Raw genomic sequence first — 20,011 nt, 5'->3', positions numbered from 1 at the left:
GCATAATTAGCATATTATTCCGGTTCATAACAATAACATTAAAATAAACAATACAAACACTTACACGCTTTTTCAAACCAACTAGGAAACAACATTTCTTGTCTCTCGTGCAAGTTATGTGAGCTTTCCATTTGAAGCTCATCATGTGTTGACTACATGCATATCAAACACATAAACTTAACAACTTAAAGTGGCTTAAAATGTATAAAACATAATTGATAAGTTAAATGCAGTAGAACTTACTCTAAATAAGTTGATAACTCCTCCTCAGATTATTCAACACATAGTAATGAGCCTTGTCTCGATCCTTTGGTTCGAGAATGATATTTGTATAAGCTCCAAATGGTCGAACATTCTCGTGTGAAAACATCAAATCCTCGCCTTTTGATTCTCATTACCACCATCATAATTTCTTTCTTCATTTATTGAACCGAAGTTTCAATTCCTTGAAGATACATGGAGCAAAAAACGTGAGACATTCATTGTCAACATATGCTTCAAAGAATTGAACCTTCGGGCGAGCCTTATTTCAACGTATTGTTTTAGCGTGTGTAGATAATTGCTTTACAAATCACACATGTATGATTAATGTATAATAAAACTTTTAACTTTAAAATGTTAATTTCACATTAAATGAATTGTAAGTCATATGCCTTACCTTTCAATAGGATACATCCACCTATACTGCACCGGTCCTCCAAGTATCGCCTCACGCGGCAAGTGGACAGCCAAATGAACCATTACATCGAAAAATGCAGGAGGAAATATTTGCTCGAGCTTACAAAGTATAACTGCAATGTCTTTTTCCATCTTCTCAAGCACTTCCAATTTTAGCGTCTTGCAACATAACTCTTTGAAGAACAGGCCCAACTCAACCAATGCAATGGCTACATCCTTCGACAAGAAACCACGTATTGCAATCGGGAGAAGTTGTTGCAAGAGCACATGACAGTCATGACTTTTCATTCCTGTTATCTTACCATCTTTAGCATTTGCACATCGAGAAATGTTAGACGCATAGCCATCAGGAAACTTCACCGACTTCAGCCACTCGCAAAAAGATTTTTCTCCTCAAGATGACAATGTGTAACATGCCTGGGTATTACAAACTTATCACCTCTTGGGATTAAATGCAACTCTTTTCTTATACCCAATGCGCCAAATCTAATCGAGCTTTTTACTGAATCTTTTGTTTTGCTATCTAGGTCAAGCAATGTCCCCACAACATTGTCACAAATGTTCTTCTCAACATGCATAACATCAAGGTTGTGTCGCAGGCTTAAGAGTGTCCAAATACGGTAACTCAAAAAATATGCTCTTCTTTGTCCAACTCCACTCCATCCTCTCTTTCTTTTTTTTTTTTTAGGCTTTCCAAATTTCTGAAAGGGTTCTACATAGTTCACTTGTGATAACAATTCATCCCTAGACAACTCTTTAGGTGGCAACCTGCTCTCTATTTCCATCAAATAATTGTTTGCCACGAGTTCTCCAAGCATGCCTTAACGGTAGAAAGCGACGATTTGCCATATAACATAACTTTCGTCCATTCTTCAAATACATGGAAACTGATCCTTGTTACAATTAGGGCAAGCTAGTTTGCCCTTGGTACTCCAACCAGATAAATTACCGTATGCGGAAAATCATTTATAGTCCATAACACAGCACAGATGCAACCGAAATGTTTTCTTTGCCAATTGCATCATAAGTCTCTACCCCATCTTTCCACAACTCTTTAAGTTCATCAATCAAAGGTCGCAAATAAACATCGATATCATTCCTGTGATGAAGGTCCCGAATAAGTAACGTCATGAAGGTGAACGGTTCTTTCATACACTTCCACGGTGGTAAATTATATGGTATCACCATTACAGGCCACATACTGTATTGGCTACTCATATTGCCAAATGGGTTAAATCCATCAGTTGCAAGACCCAAGCGAACATTGCGAGGATCATTGGCAAACCACTCATGTTCCTTATCAAAATCGCCCCAAGCTTGAGAATCTGCCGGTGCCTGAGTACATTCTCCTCCCGATCATGTTTTTCTTTGTGCCATCTCATATCTGCAGCAGTAACCCTCGACATAAACAACCTCTTGAGCCTTGGTTTAAGTGGAAAGTAACGCAACACTTTTTGTGGTATTTTTTTAGTCTTGCCTTCACAAACTTTATACCTTGGCTCCCCACATTCGAGACAATTTTGAAGATCGTCATTTTTTTCCAAAACAACATGCAATCATTCTTGCATGCATGTATTGAGATATAACCAAGTCCCAAGTTACGATTAATGTCTTCGCCAGAATGAGACTTTGGCGTTGTCTCACCTTCAGTAATCCAATTTTAATCAACTGAGAATCATAGTAAACGATTTGTTACTCCAAATGATTGATTATCTTTAAGTGAAGCAATTTCACAAGATAATCTAACTTAGAAATCTTACAACCTGGATACAAAGGTTGGCGTGCTTCCCCAAAAAAGGTCATCATATGGATCTACATTTCCTCCATTGTTGTTAAAGCCACCTTCACCTTCATTTGCATTCAATGCATCATCATCTCCGATTCCCCATGTTCCACGTGAGGCTCCAAATTATCAACATGTGTTGAAGCTTGTAAATCTTCAATCATGTCATCTAACCCATCAAAATTTACCATTTGAACACCATTGCCATCATCATCGCCGCCATCATCATCATCACTTAATTCCTCATATTCTTCTCCATGAAACACCCAACGAAAGTGTACTTCTTGTCCATGCCTAACCTCTCTAGATCATCATTTACCTCATTGATGTGCTTGTAATTCCTATTTTTGCACTCTTTGCATGGACACCTAGTCCTGCCCAAGACTTGCCTACATGACCACGAGCAATATCAATAAAATCCCTAATTCCTTTTTTATCTGTGGCCAAAACCTATTTGGCAATTGTATCCAACTCTTATCCATTTCCGTGTTTCCTACTACAAGATAATAATTGTACAATCAGTTTTGACATCACAAACGAAAATAGTACACATGCCACACCAACTTATCAGATTTGTTTCTGAGAACTTAAACTTTCACTTATATAACAACTAATAAACTTTCAAACCCTTAAACTTAAAGTGAAAGTCACTTAATGAAAGGTACTTTTGAGATTCACTTCAAGAAAAGACAAACTGCAATATAAGACATCTCACTTTTAACTTTTCAACTTTACCCCTAATCTTCTGCATAGTTTAGGTACTTTATCTCTGAGAAAGAGCATAGTTGTTACTTTTTTTTTCAAATTAAATTGGTTACAAAAAGTTTACTTCGATTTATTCTTTTTATCACTATAATTGTCTAATGTAGTCATTGTATGTTAATAACTTAATATATTAATATTTTTCGATAAAATCAATTATCTATGCTAAATATTTTAAAGGATCTCATTGTTAAAATTTTGTTATTGGTATAATTAAGTATGATGTTGCATTAGTAAATGAGATATTTTGTGGTTAGAAATAACAACACTTTTGTCAATGTTGTACAGAGAAAGTGACGTCACGAGAAAAACCTATAGACAAGTTACCTTTAATTAGCTACCAACAACTAATAAACTTTCAAGGTTGTATTACATTGTCTTTACTAGTTGTACTCCCGTTCTACTAGACAAGTTACGACTTATGACCCTAAGATTTGGTAATGCGTTAATTAGTAGGTTTATGCTTTTTGGTCTTATTGAATGTCTTTTATTTACTAAATTTGGTTTATTGAACTGTTCAACTAATGCTCAATGGACAAAGATGCTCAGAATGACATTGATATTGAATACTTTTTACATAGTCCTGCTGTTTTACACCCTATAATCAGTGTGTGATCAGCTAGTGTGCATTTTTCGCAAAAGAAAAATAATAGCAATGCAAAATCATGAGGAGCGAGTCTGTTATGAATAAGCAAGACCTATATATTCTTGTAGTGAGACAAAAACTATACGGTCCAAGCACTAGTTCATTTTTTAACCGATACAATGAAACTGAAACAACATACTAATCCAAGTATAAAACCATATCTAGGCAAGGTAAAACAAACTCCTCTAAACAAAAGAAACAAACATTCAATCCATGTACGTATATAATATCATAAAGGCTTGTATATAGTGCTCATTAAGCCTGCAAAACAAATAAAAAAAACCAAATTCTACCAATCCAAATAAGTCTCAAGAGACAAAACATCATGCAACTAATTATAAGTTTTCTCTTAAGTTTAGAAACTTAGTTTTGTAATATCGCTAAAGAAAGGCTACCACAAGCCTCCACCAGCCTCGAATGTTTAAAAAGCTTTAATGGCCATGAAAATTTTCATTGTTTGAACCTTGAGTAGAATTCTTCAATTTGGATTCGGTGGCTTTCCCTTGTAAAGACCAACAATTTCACCGTGAATATTATACTTTTTGTGCTTCAAAATTTGCTAAAGTTTTAATGCATTTACAGTCCACTTTATGAAATTAAGTTCTTAGGATGTGATAGTTATTTCTTAAATTTATTTATTAGGGTTAAACTTGGTTAGAAAAGATTAATAATAATAATGAGGAGAGAAATAATGATACGGTGGTACGACAGCCACCACCGGTACAGATGCAACAAATGAAGACGACACAATAGCATTAGCAGCAAGAATTAGTGAGTCAATCAATCTCAATGCAATTTACAAGACTCGACAGTACTAAATTAGGAACAAGCAGTGTTCCTAAGATACATTTCCGAATGCGTTGCAACAGTCTAAACTATGGCTGATTCAAGAAATTATGTTTTATTTTTGAGAATGTGATTCAATGGTGTTATGTGATGTCTTTTTTGTTTAGGACGGTGATTGCTGCATCATGTGATTATTAAGCCTTTTTCCAATCATAGCTAACTTCCAATGAAGTTTATGTAACAACTCAACTGCTAGTGCTCTTAAGAGTTAATAGACTGTAAGAGATGGAATAGATATTGTCTTGAGAAAACTTTGTAAGCTTGCCAAATTCTACGTTCTTGTGCGTTTCGGACTTCTCGCATTATCACCGAAGTACATGGAATACAGGTTGGACGAACTGATATAGTATGTATACATTTTCATAAGTTTAGATTGGCTCGTTTGATTCATTCCTTTTAATTTTTGTTGGGGTTATCAGAGTTATATTCTTCATGACGTATGTTGATTATAAGTGGTTTGCTGACTATTTTCTAACAAGTATGTGCTACTGATTCCTTAGGATGTTGAGTTTCTTTACTGTTTCTGTTCTGCGGATGTTGTGGCAGGTATTTAGAACGATCATTTTTTTTCCTGATTATTCAATTTGAGTTTATAAGACTTGATTCTAGTGATCAGTATAGATAGTGTTTTGTACTCCCCTAGAATTTGATTTGCGATTGACGAGTCTCTTTGGCCTTTCTCATGCTAGGAAAGTCACTTCCTATCTAATTTCACCCTTTACACCAATAAAATATACCCAACCATTTTTCTTTATAGGTCTATGGTATTAGTTTGATTTAAATTGTTTTATTGTTAACTTGTAAGTGGCATGTAAATTCGATTACTGTATTGTAGACCAATTAGAGATGAATTCCATTGCATTAGAAATTAGAAAGGAGCTAGACATGAAACCCTCTTAACTGTGTGAATAAATAGGAATATTGATTTTGATGATGGAAGCCTCTAATATGTAACTGTTCACTTAATGAATGTTTGGGCTCAAGGGTAAACCTTTCATCAATATCAACATTTCATTTTGAAGATATAAGAGGTTTCTGGCGACTGCTTTAACTTAACTTATGGGATTCTGGGGTCTTCAGATGTGTAGATGAGTATCATATAAACCATTTTTTAGAGAGACCAAAGATAAGCTTCCTTAAAAGGTCTATGTGATGTAATGTTTTCTTCTTCCGTTAATTTTAGAAGCTAAAGCGCTGGAATGTTTAAAGTAGATGGTGTATCTAACATAGCAGGTAAGGAGTCTGCCCAATCTCATCTTACTTGGTTAAGAAAAAAGGAAAAGAACCATGAAGTTTCATAATACCGAACGAAGTGAGCTTCTACGCTTGCATTGCAATTCGTAGGCTCAACCCATCCATGACTGGTGCTAGTCATATAATATCACTGCAGCATCCAGAGTTTTTTATTTGTTGTGGTTTCATTTATATAGGTGTGCATTAAGTTGAACAATTCATATCAGAAATTACATTTATTTGGCCTGTACAAAGACACCTATCTTTGAAGACACATTTTTGGAATATAACTTGGGTTTTGTTTTCCTTAGGCTTGCTTTCAATATTTTGACCCCCCTTCAATTTTTATCAGCTTATATTATTGAAGCCTCACTTGTTTTATTGGCTTGTGAATTAGATGATGGGGCAAGTTAATCGAGAGAGGCTAGCAGAATACCTTGGCGAAGCTGCAGAGGAAAGAGGGACACAAATGATAAATATGTAGTCTGCTCAAAAAAAGGGAAACACTGACTAGAAAGCCTTATGATAGAATTCAACCAATCCTAAAGAGGATGTCAAAGAAAAACCAATTCCTAAAGAGGATGTCAAAGAAGCTAATTCCTAAAGAGGATGTCAAAGAAGCTGCAAAGGAACAAAAAAACCAATTCTTTCTATGGATGCAATATCCTCAACTTTTTAGGAACTTAGTACCATTTAATGACTAAATGTTTTTGTTGATTTTATAGCGTTTTATTCACAAATGCTATTATACAAAGGATAGCATGTTGATTCATAGTGTTTGCATAAATGCTATTGAATTGATTTCATAGCGTTTTTTGAGTGCTATCTATTGACTTTTTTCTAGTAGTGTACTAGAGAAATATATCAGACCTTGCCTTTAGTTAATCTACAATTACAAAAAAAAACTCGAGACCTTTCTTAAATATAGCTATCAATTGTTCAAAAGCTCAATTCTAAAATATAGCTATCAATTGTTCAAAACTACTAAAGTTGCATTACAGCAAACAAAAATTCAATTTTAATCTAAAAAATATACAAGCTAGAGAACATGAAAAGGCTACCTGAAAGAAGTTTACAGCTTCAACCTATTTTCCTTGTTGCAAGTGCTTAAGTTGAGGACCTGAACCAAGTTTTCAAACACACTCTATTACATTACCGTCACTCTATTACATTAAGATGCAAAGATCGAGGAATCAAGAAAATTAGCCAAAATAAAAAAAGACAAAAACTACCATGTTTTAGGAGTATAAACACTTGTATGCACACCTACAAACTCATATTGCATAGTCCCAAAAGTTCATAAGATAAGATTTTAGTTATGTGCTACTATTCCTGTGATCTTTATATACTTGATTTCCTTTATTTAACCAAGGCATGACTAATTTCAGAATTCTGGACCAACCCTTGTTATAGGTTAAATGCTTTCCGTGTCATCGTGAATCTCTCGAAGATTGATCTTCTATTCTTAACTGTTAACTGAAACTCAGATCAAGTAAATTCCTAAGTTTAGAAAATTTTTAAAGATTAAATTGATTTCATACAAAAGGTTTCCAATGCTCTGTCAAAGTTAGTGGCTGTATTCCATTCCTACTTAGGTGGTAATGCAGGAGATATATCACTCTAAACCTTTACAGCAACAGCATTCAACCCATCTAGAACTTCAAGAGGTGAAATGCTTTTGTTTAGTTGATAGGAGATAAGGTTGTGTGTATTTTATTGTACATGAAAGGTCAGTCCAAGATCCCAGTAAGAATTGTCTTACATGTTACATTCTTTAGTCTTGCATGTTACATTTTACCTTCATAGATTGGTATTTGGTAATACTATAGTTCTTTGGAAGTTCTGGACATCAAGTTTCTTTTATGGATCGTGAAAGGGATCAAAGGTACAAGGAATTGGGGTTCAGGATCAAGACTTTGAGGGAGAAAACTGAAGTTAAATGAAATGGTCATGATCATCTCATCATGCTGAATTTCAGCGAGAATCCCATTCTAATGGTGAAGTCACTTTCCGATGAAAGAGTGTATAAATTGCTTAACCAAAAAATCAATTTCATAAGTTGTAATTGTATAAGTATTGAGGATTCAAATAAAAAATAAAAAGAGACAGTCTTGACTCTTGAGGTTTCATAAGCTAGATACCCTAGTAAAGTTCCCCGATTTCTACCTCGCCATCTACTCAATGCACTCTGAACTCCCCGACTAATTAACCAACATGAAACTTCGGGCAGTCATACATACATTGCATTCTCCCCATCACCCTTCACATGGACTTAAATTTTTTTGAAAACCTCGGTATTTCTTGTTCTTTTCGTGTATTTAGTATTTGAATCACAAGATTAACTAATGAGTAGGTGAAGAAAAAAATACGTTGGAACTCTACTAAGACGGAGATGGAAAGGTGGGCCATAAGCCCCGACTTCCCATCTTAGAGTATCATTTACCGAGATCTGCTGCTCCTCGCCTCGACGATATATACGATTTGAAGCAAATACACCTCCAATCGAATCGGGAGGAGAGACAGATCCTATTGATTCGCATCTTTTGTGCCAAAAGGTTGTGAATGAGATCTCAAACGCAGGGCCTCCTACGTCTAAATCTGTTTTTTGGCGGAGAAGAGACTCAAGGAAATCTATTCTAAGCAGTGAAACCCCTACTGATGTCGTATCCCAGCCAGCTACACAAACTTCCCTATCTCAAGTGCATCTCCGGTATGCGTACAGGCGCAGCCAACAAAAAGGCAGCCAACAAAAGAATAAAATCGCAGAGTCCAAGGTCTGAAGGATTCATTTCATCGGTAAGGAGAGGGTGGTCGTAGATCAGGCTCAACCAACAAGAAAGAGAGGATCTCCTAAGCAAGGGCCTTTTTCTCAGGCCAAGCATAAGCTCGTGGTCTTACCGCCTTTGACGTTAAAAATAGCAACGAACAAGACGTTAAAGCATCTTTGTGGTATAGAAAGTGAAACATTCTTTCTTTTCGCTCGCCAGCGGGAAGAGTGAAAGTCAAGTTTAGAGAAAAGTAGTGAAAGCTCTTTTTCCTAAAAAAAGTGGAGTAAAGGCTTATGCTTTGAAACTAAAAGATTTTAGCATGGAGGCCTACCGCTGAAGCATGGGTGGCGTGGATCGGGGCCTTTCTCACCGGGTGAGGGCACCCTTTCCCGAAAGCATTTCCTAAATGCGAGACAGATGACCCCAAAGAGAATTGCATTCATTCATAGGTATCCTATCTCTCGGTTATAAAGAAAAATTATGATACATGAAGTATCCACTCATCCGAGCCAGGTATTCAATTCATTGCCGCGGTCGCGCTAGCACGCTTTTAGATGCGATGTGAAATCTTTGGTCCGCCTATCATTGTCCATTAAGTCGACTCCGCTAAGCAAGAGGATTATTCAACTACTAACCGATGACCGGGACTACTCTGCTTTTATCCACTGAATGACTCTTTTTTTCGATAGAAAGCTTGACGACCAGCGTTCTTTAACCCGACCGAATGGCATCACTTTGTTATAGAAGTTCCCTCATGCGTTCACCTTGGCGACTTTTGGGCGGGCCGGTCGCAACCGGAGATAGCCCAAAATAGGGGAGTACTTTCGATATCATGGAAGACATTTTGAGTAAAAGTTTATTCTTCCATCTCAAAGATAGTGCCTTTCTTGCCAGAGGGAAATCCCTTTGCGAGAAAGGCTGTCCTCGACGAATCCCATACAAGGGGTAAAAATCTATTCTGTTCTGCTGGAATTGAAGACTCGTTGGAAGAGGAGATTTGAGGTGTGAGTCAAGCAATCAAACGGATGCAAGCCAGGACAGGGCAATTGCCCAAGGTGCTTCAATCAAGTCTCTTTATTCTATGGATGGGAACATCCGCAGAAACCCGACACCGCTTTTGCAAACCGCTATTGTCCGCTAGCTCTCTTAGTCGCTTCTGGACCACACCACACAGCTCAAATCCTTCCCACGCAGGAGCGAGCTTTAGTTGGCCGACCACTACATAAGCCGCGGAGAAAGCTCTTCGAAGCTTCCTTCATTCGCTTTGCGGGAGCCACACAACACATAGCCGGAAGTCGAGGGCCCATGACTACCTGCCTAACCCTTCGCCTCCGAGGGACCGTAGATCGGAAAGCCTTCTAAACAGGTCAAGTAGAAAATGTCAACAATGGAAAAGAAGACGAGAGCCGGAGGGCTCGACTCACGCCTCGAGAGAAGGCTTTAACCGCCTCCCTTAGTTCTTGCCATTCCTTTCCCATTTTTAATTCATTTGCCTTGGCATCTCCTCTAATTCGATAGGGATTGAATACGGAGCTTGGCGGAGATTTCTTGTTTCTTTTCTTAAATGCATAGACGTAGCTTGCAAGGGGCTTCCACGTTGTAGCTCCTTTCCATGGCTTTAAGAATTCAACCTCTCTTGCCACGGCTATAAGAACAGAAAGAAGAACCGTACCGTCCAACCCCTTTCGATGGAAAGAAGCAGCTGCAAATGCTATCAGTGGTTCTTCTTTCCTATCCTATCCATCTATAAAAGTTGCTTGATTCGCCCCCACCGTAATCCTTGCTTTTACCAAATACAGCAGACGATCTATGCTCGTTTTGTAAGGCTCGCTCGGACTACGCTAAGAATGAATCTTCAAACTACCAAGACTACGAAAACATGGCTCCTTCACCTGAACCGCTAATGAACACTCGGCGAAAGCACATCTCTCGTAAATTGGCTTTGACACCTATCAAAGAAGTGGATTGCACCAGCTCTTATAGATAAAAGACTGTCTTAGTGTATGTCCCACGACAAAAGGGACCGACAGTAGTTGGAATCATCAACTTTATCGATCGAGAACCAATCCGAGGTTTCAACAACCGATTTTCTCAAATCTGACTACCCCCTTTTCAATGACGCCTTTATTAGGGGAAGGAGCCGCTTTAAAGCAAAAAAGAGTCGTGTAATAAGCGTTCCTTAGTGGATTTTAAACCCACCGAAAGAAACCTAACAATCTAAAGGAAAGAGATGCATATGCCTCTCCGGTTCCTAAGGCGTAACCACGCGATCTTTAGGTCATCCGGTGGCGTGATTGGTTTTGGTTTTTTATATATGTCTGCGCAGGTATAAACTAGACAAGAAAAAGTTACTAACTATTGGCTTTCAAATCACTAAACTTCATCAACTTTGCACAAACTAGACAGGTTTACATCGTTATTTACATGCATTATATAAAAATCCTAATACAGTTGGAACAATCTACAAAACCAAAAATTTGATAATGAAAGCATCACAACGTTAGCCAAATTCTAGTCTCATTCTTTCACTGAAAACAAGATCTCATCAACATAGTAAAAAATTATATAATCTAAAATTTTGTTTAAGAGTTAAAGTAACTACATTACAGATTCAACACTTACATAACAATCACATATGAACACAATCGACAATTTAATCAATGAATCATAAAATTAAACAAGAAAAACATAGAGAGAGATTGAAAGGTATACCATCATAAGAAGAGAAACAAGAGAGTTCCTAACAAAGTCAAGAAGAAGAGTTTCCATGGTAGAATAAACCATCTTGTTGAAAACAACAACAACAATGGTAGTACAAGTAGTAATGAAGAAGCTGCTCTCACTCTCCATTGCAAAGAAAAGGTTTCTACTTTCTAGTATACAGAAAAAGAAAATGAAGGGGCAAAATTGGAAAGAACTATGTTTGACAATTTCAAACGCATGTACATATCAAACACAATTGACAATCAAAGGGTCGATGCTAGTTGGGCAAAAAAATAAAAGTTTTCATTGGCATTATGTTAAAATATAAAGCAAAGCAATATATCTTACCCAATCAGAGAACCCCCAATTCGAAAGCAGCTTCTACCGGCTCCACAAATCACTGCAAAGAATACCAAAAATCCCACTTTAAAGCTAAAACAATCAATCAAGACGAGAAAAACAAAAAAAAAAAACGATTTCAACTAGGGCAGGGAACAAAAAAACGATTTCAACTAGGGCAGGGAACAAAAAAATGAAGCTTTTGATTTTGTTGTAGCTTCAATGGCTTTTCAATTCTTTTTGTATAATTAGGTGATGAGCTTTTAAGACCGGGTGAGCCTTCGGATTATAAACAGAAAACTGCTACAATAAAATAATCAAAAAATAAAAACAAATATTTATTGACAAATTGAAAACAGCTGGGTCTACTAATAATGTCGCATAAGAGCCTGCGGCCAAGTTTCGCTTTGGTGGAAACAGTTGGGTCTACTAAAAATATGACACATAAGAGCCTTCAGCTAGGTTTCACTTTTGAATGCATCAATGACCAAGTCGAATCAAGAAACCATAGGCAGGATGAATGGTTGCTCCTTTTAGTCGGCTTAAAATTGCATTTTTAAATTCAAATCCTACAATATACCCTTCCTAATTATTCCAACAATACTCCCATGAATCCATGAACTTGGAGGTGGGGGCAGAAGAGATCACCACGCCAAAAGGTTCATTGCCTATGCAAACTTATGGATATTAACAATACCATATACGATTGGACATTGCACATAACAGTTTAAGGCACATTACTTAACTTTAGAAGTCCAAAGCTACACAAGCTTACCCAAAGCCATAGAATTTCACCAAAACTTTCATAGACTTTTAACATCATCAAAAAATTGACCAAATTTGAAAGGCTTCGTGTTCAGTTAATTTTTCCTACACGTTTCCACTTAAAAAGGCATATCACTGACCTTCATCTTTACTCAAAAGCATGAGAAGAACACGGATTTAAAATTTAATGGACATTCACAACCGAAAGACGATGAATATACTAAAAACGCTTCAAAACGAAAACAAAAAATAATTTAGGAAACTCTACACCGCAAATTGCTAATCAAACTACATTGTTGGCCATAAAACCAATGATATGAAACAGGAAGGATTCAAAAGAAACATAATGGAACACATCAAATATCTATTTCAACAAGAATCGCTTTTCCCCATAAAAAGTCTCTTCAGCCAGTCTCCAAAAGTTTCCGCGATATATTATCTCGAAGAACGAAAGTATTGTTTTGATCATTATTAGAGACTTCACATAATAATCCAAAATGGTAAAATTTATTAACAAAAAATATATATATAAATTTGTAAACAAAAGCCTCTCGAAAAGCAAGTTTATTATAATCATAAACATAAATTTCAATCGTAATTCCAACTTACAAAAATACTCTCATCACGGACTTCATACAAATTCATAAAACCAAATCTTACCGATTAATCTTTCAAAACAAAGGAGGAGAGATAAGCTTTGAAGATGTGGAGAGAAAGAGAACGAGTTTTGGAGAAGGAGGAAAGAAGTTTCGGTGATGGAGAGAGACGGCAATCTAGGGTTTTAATATGTGTTTTTGTTTGAGGGGTATTTCTAATTCTGTTATGATTTGCAGCGGGAACATGAAAATTGTAACGCGAAAAATATTTGCAGCCAAAAAGAATACATCCGCCCAAACCAAAGCCCATTGGCAACACCAAAATCGTCGCAACAAGTCATATACATAGTCTATTCTGGAATTACCAGTGACGGCAAGGGGGTTGCAATAGATATTTAATCTATAGCAGCACCACACTCGTTGGCAACAATAAACATTTTCAATTTAATTATTTTTCTTATTTATCGTAAATTTAAGCAAACACTTTTGCAACGCTCAAGGCGTCGCTTTAGGTATTTCCCAAAATGAAAATTCTATTAAGACGGATGACCTTTAGCAACGCCACACGGTGTTGTAAAAGATGACTTGTTGCAGCAAATTTTAGGCGTGGCAAAAGAGTGTGTTGCAACAGACCCCTTTTGTTGTAGTGTTAGAGGGCCCAGCACAAGCCCGTAAGAGAGCTAACTCACACTGTGGATCTTCCAATATAGCTAAATGGTCTATCAAAGTCATAACATTTTCAACACGCTTGCGAGCAATGCCCATGACAAAAGATGAATCAGTGCTGACCGCACCTCCAAGCAACTTGACCCCCTGCTGAGGACGGGACAAATCTGAAGGAAAGATTTTTTTTTTTTTTTTTTGGTTGCACTTCAGTACACTGTACAATTAGTTTTTTTACACTTTGAAATTATGACTCAATTTGAAATTATGACTCAATTCTAGTGGGTCAATGTTGATGTGGCCATCGGAATACACAACGTGTCCAATTATTTTATTAGATGGCATTAATAATGCACGTGAGAAGCATGTGATATTGGTTTTTTTTTTTCCCCTTAAAAACTGAAAATAATAATAATTAAATACCAAAATTCACAACTTCATCTTCTCTACAAAACCAGTTCACATAAATCCTTTTCAAAAAAATTCTTTCTCCACTTGCATAAACTAAACAAACATAATAATCTCTTAAACCACATTCACATTCACACTACAAGAAATAAACTTATATCATTTTTTTCATTATAATTCAACATAGTTAAAAACTACAAATTCAATCAGCACCCAAAGCTTAGAACTTATTTCTACTTTTATAGTTACAATATATCCATCATCTCATAATACTGAATTGAAAGCAAAGAAAGTGAGATGAACTCCATCTTTACCCCATTTGTTAGGAATATATATAGTTGAAGATTGAAATTGAGATAGAGTAGAATGGAGAAGCCGAAATCCACCAAGCTTTATACCCCATCTGTTTCTCTTCTTCTTGTTGAATTCTTCACACCCAACTAATTAACAAGGTTTTGACACTTATTAGTTAATTAATGTCTTTTTAGCCATACCCATTTTTAATTTTCAAACAAGGTTAGGAATTATTGTGCACAAGAAAAATGGAGGAGAGTAGGGGTCATGTGCGTGTCTTTAATTTCATGTGGTTGTTTTCAGCTGTTGTGGCATACAATACAAAACAATGACTTGTCGCCACAGAAGCAAAACAAAATGACATATCAACATTTGTTGAATGGAATTTGGCCCACGGTCGTTAACTGAAAGTAAAATCAATGTACAATGTACTAAAAAAAAAAAAAAAAAAATCTAAAGTGAAAAAAAGGGTAAAGTACGTTACGTTGTATTGGAGTGTTTGGGTGAACTAGTGTTTGACCGTTAACTTTTAAGTCAAACAACTGAAAATGACATAAATGCCTCATTATTTTCAAAAAGAAAATATTCAATTTTAATTAGGTGGGAGCATTTGTGTCATTTTCAATTATTTGATTTGAAAGTTAATGGTCAAACCAAGTTGACCGTGTGTTTAGGAAAGAGACCTTAATTTCCGATGAACCTAACACCTAAACAAGATAATCCAAACTCTAAACTAACATACTACTATGTATTTCTTGTATAATAAATTTATTTTAATATATAATACCAATTAATATTGAATTAAAATATGTATTTATTCATTTTATTATTGTAATTATTAAAAATTTTGCTAAATAAACATCAATCAGTCTGACCGAGTCGAACCATGGTTGAATCTGGTTGAACCATTTTAACAAAAAATCGGTTCGATCACCGGTTTTCGGTTTTCAAAACATTGAATAATACTAGTTAACCTTTTATTTTTCTTCTACTCTACTTCTACTTATTTCTCTGTTTGGCAAAGCATGCAGAAGTCAAAAATGTGTTTTGCTATGGCTTCTTCTTAATCTTCTTCTCCCCAGCTTCTCTCTTCCTACTCTTTTTACAGCAACAAGAAAAACAGCCCTCCTCTTAAAAACATTCTCTCTCTTCAAAACCCAAAATTTACTTCTTCCATATACACTCAACTTTCTTGGCAAAGAAGCAGTAGAAACTATCCAATGACGAACAAGAGAATTATAGGGAGGAGTGGGGTTGTTTGTTACTACTCTTCGCCTCTTACTATTCATACCCTTCAGTGGGTATCCATTATTTCCTCCGTGTAACTGTGTAAGTATTCTCTTTGCAATCCCAACAAGTTTTAAGAGTTGTCTCTTTTATTTGTTAATTACTTAATTCAATTTCTGTAAGTATTTATCTTTAGGCCCTTTTTTGATATTGGGATTGTCCACAAGTGCTTACTTGGCCTGTTTTTGTTATTAAATGTATTACCAATAGTGATTTAGCTCATAATGCTCAATGCTTATAGAAGAGTTTGGATGCAATATGGTATCCTATTGAAATGTGTATTTACATTACATTTAACTACTCACAATGGACCTTGTGAAAACAAAGATTGTTGTATTTTGGCTATGTAAGCAAATTTCCCCCAAATCCCAAACCCAGTTACTTTGGAAGATATTAGATTCTTCATTCTTGTGTAAGACACTTTAGATACTCTATAAAGAGCTAACATGCAGTGGGGGGGAAATCTAGCTTTGTTGTGGCCAATACTCAGTGGCAATTGGCAAATGCTTTGGAATTTGAGTCCACAACACTTATAAATTAAGGAAAGATAAGTAGATAAGAGAAAGAAGCCTGCTAACATCATCGATCACAGTTAAAAAGGAAACGTTTATATATGTATGAAGGAAGAATAGAAATGAGATAGAAATTTGAAATAAAAGACCAAAGACAATTTTCCTCAATATATGTGTGCCTATTATTCTCTTTTTGGTGACATTTTTGTTAGTCCTCACTTGGAAAGATCATGTAATTTAGTAGTGGCTATATGCTCACAAGGTTAACTATCAATTGTGTTTTTTTTTTGTTTTTTTTTTTTTGAGACTGTTATGGGTTATGGCATACCCTACCTGCATTCATTTTAATATGTTAAAAACAGTTTTTTTTTGCAATGCATTCTCTGGAAGACCTATATAGTACAAAATTCTTACAGAACTCATATCTACTAATTTGACAACCTAATCAGCAGCTTTTGTTTCCCTGCTCCCTACATTCATTTGACTATCAATAGTTAATCTCCCTAAGAATGTATATTTTAACCAATTGGGCCAACCCTATCTGGACTTATCTTAGCTTGATTTAACTAGTCTGATTTTTGCAATATGATTTCTGGAACAAATGTACAAAGACTCAATGGCTATGATCATAGTAACAACATATATAATTATTTAAATCTAGCATCTCTGTATTTTCTATGCAGAGAATTGGAGATTGGAGATATGAGTATCTTGGAATTATAGCAACTTCATTTGAGTTGTCTGATTTAGAGCATCTTTAACGGTGAAAGCTCAAAAACACAAAAAATAATTTATCAGACCAAATAGTTAATAAAAAAAACACCAAATATTTTCAGTCCAGATATCAAATTTTCACCACCAAATAACACTGTTTTGGATAAACTGCCATAATATCCCACACGGTTTTTGAAACACTATGCCAGAAAACCCACGTTATAGTCCAAAGCCTATGCAGTGTTTGAAACACTGCACGACATTCAAAACACCTCCTTGTACATTTTGAAACACCTAAAGTCCACCATGGACTAAAATATCGCCGATATATCGCTGATATATATTGGTATTTTGGTACACCGATATTGATATTTTCGATATATATTCACCGAATATAGAATTTTTTTTTCCGATATATATTGGAATTTTATATCGCCGATATAATCGATATTTTCGATATAATTGATATATATCAGTTGACTTTTTGACCATTTTAAAATATAAATCTGATATTTCCAATATATTTTCGATATATATCCGATATTTTTGATATTATATTTCCGATATATTCGATATTTTAAATAGTTTGGACTGGTTACCAAAAAAATGGATATATCTGAAATATCTGATATATCTGATATATATCGGTTTTTGGGTACACCGATATATTCATCGATATCGGTATTTTGGGACTTGAAGTCCACACCTTTTTAAAAAAAAAAACAATCAGTGCATGCCGGGTGTTTCAAAAATTGTGTGGCTTTTAAAACACCACTTCGTACATTTGATAAAATATCTTTGGTGTTTATTTTAGTGTTTTTTTTTATATTGATGATTGATTAGTGTACCACTAAAGATGGTTTTTAACCAAATTTTCAAAAATTTAGTATTTGCATATGAATTGGTGTCACCATAAAGATGATGTTAAATATTAGTGAATATAAGAATTTATACTAGACTGACCGTATGTCTATCCAATACAAAACTGCAACTTCATTTGAGTTGTGTGCTTTAAATATTAGTGAATACAAACATTTAAAGCATCTCCAATGGAGAGTGTAATTTTACACTTCCACATAGATTGCCATTAAGATTTTACCACCCCACCCCACTCCAATTGTATTCAGCCAAAATATACACTGCCACAATCTCCAATGGAAAAAATAACATAAGTGTATTCTAAAACATGGACATTAGTTTAAGTGATGTCTGATATAATAATGCATTGAAACGTCAATCAAAATGTCGTCCCCATTTGTCGAGTGGTCGTCCCACTTGTATTAAGAAGCTGCGCGTCAGTTAGAACTATGTTCCATGCTTTCAACATTCTTCACCTCAAGCACGTCAAATTCTAGAACTGCAAGATCATAACCAATTCCTCCCTCCTTCTCCATAGATAACTAATTAAATATGTAAGATGAAAACTAGAATTTGTAACGCGTTGAATTTAATAAAGCATTGTCTTCTTCCAATCTGGGCGTCCATAAAATTCTATGAAGGTAATCCATTGTTTTTATTTTTTCTTCAACATTAACTAATTAAAATAAAAATTTTGCTTCTTCAACATTTAAACCAATTGGGTGATCAACAACACCTTCACATGTTTTTAACTTGGTGATGTTATTATCTTTTTTCAATTGAATTAAGAAGGGGGAAAATAGAATTGACATTAGAACAAGAACAACATCAAGTGATTTGAATCTTGATGTATTCCTTCTTGATTATTGGTGTCCTCCTTGTTGTCGGTTGCGTCGCATTGCTAAGAATAAAAAAAGAAGGGAAACAATTGATTGAGGCTTGGAAGGAGAAGGAGTGCATGATAGAGGAGAGAGAATTATTATTTTCTATTTAATAACTGAAACGTCATCTTAAATGGCATATGTGTTGATTTAACCATCACATGTCATTACAAGTGACACCAGAAGCTATTTAAGTGAGTTGTGGAATTTCCCCCTTTGGATATTAGTCATTACCTACTATATATGGTATTCACCTTCTATTGGAAATATTTTTTTTGTGTTTTTGGTTGTAAACTCTCCACTTTATACAGTTTACACCCCCTATCGAAAATGTCTTTATACTAGATATTAGATAATACAAAACTGCATCTTGATTTTGTAAAGTTGTAATAAGTGTTCTTGTTGGAAGATTTGTCCGAGTCCATAACCGTTACAATCAAGTCGTGCAGTCCTGGAGATTTGACCAAACACTAGTAAATCCGTTTGGATATCGTGTTTGATTTGACCGAACAGTAAATCCCCAGCCTATGTTCTGAAAGCGGCTTCTGAGGAATATAGAGTACAAATTACAAAACCTTTATGTTGACCTGGATTCAACTCACCTAATAAAAATTAGAACATCAAACGTTTACTTATAAATTGGTGCAGAATGTTTCTTAGCGACTTAGAGGTTGGAAGCATTTTCAAGTAATTTGATCACATTGTTAGATGAGGAAAATGCTACATGTTTTATGTGCAAGGTCCTTGGGGAAGTAACAGCAGTTTATGTACACGAATAATTCTAAATGTAAGCGTCACATAGTATCCAGAAGGTGATTTCGAAAAATGCTTCTCTAAATGCTCACTCTAAGCCCATACATCATCCACCTGGACTCCTGGAGAAACTGTTCTGTTTCAGTTGATATTTAGAGCCGTTAAATCGTGGACCTGTTAAAACGCTATTGAAAAAACTTAAGCATTATCCATTACATCACTGACTTTACAAGCTACTTTAGCAACACAAGCAGTGAAGCAACTACTTGCTTCTCCGTAAACTTTGGTAATTTGGTTCACCTAAAAACACCCATAATCCATTCACCATCAGCATAAAGTCCATCAAGGCAGTGATGTAATGGATAATGCTTAATTTTTTCAATAGCGTTTTAACTAGGCCCTAAAAAAACCCTCACCACTCACCAAGCCCAAAAACAACAAAAGAGGTTTTTTTTTTGAAAAGATTATGGGGTTGAGACAGACCTCTACTTTTGTATTAAACTTCAAATAATTACATACCTC

At 35.5% G+C, this 20,011-nt stretch overlaps 1 non-coding gene across 1 annotated transcript; it reads right to left on the bottom strand.

The window, feature by feature from the left end:
- Window positions 1–12,921: 12,921 nt before the first annotated feature.
- Window positions 12,922–13,002, bottom strand: LOC147519004 (small nucleolar RNA Z159/U59). The gene has a single exon (XR_015214662.1). It is a non-coding gene; the product is annotated as a small nucleolar RNA Z159/U59 (small nucleolar RNA).
- Between the last annotated feature and the right edge of the window lie 7,009 nt (window positions 13,003–20,011).

The sequence above is a fragment of the Coptis chinensis genome, chromosome 2, assembly GCF_015680905.1.
Source record: "Coptis chinensis isolate HL-2020 chromosome 2, ASM1568090v1, whole genome shotgun sequence".
NCBI lineage: Eukaryota > Viridiplantae > Streptophyta > Magnoliopsida > Ranunculales > Ranunculaceae > Coptis > Coptis chinensis.
This window is presented reverse-complemented; position numbering and strand designations above follow the sequence as displayed.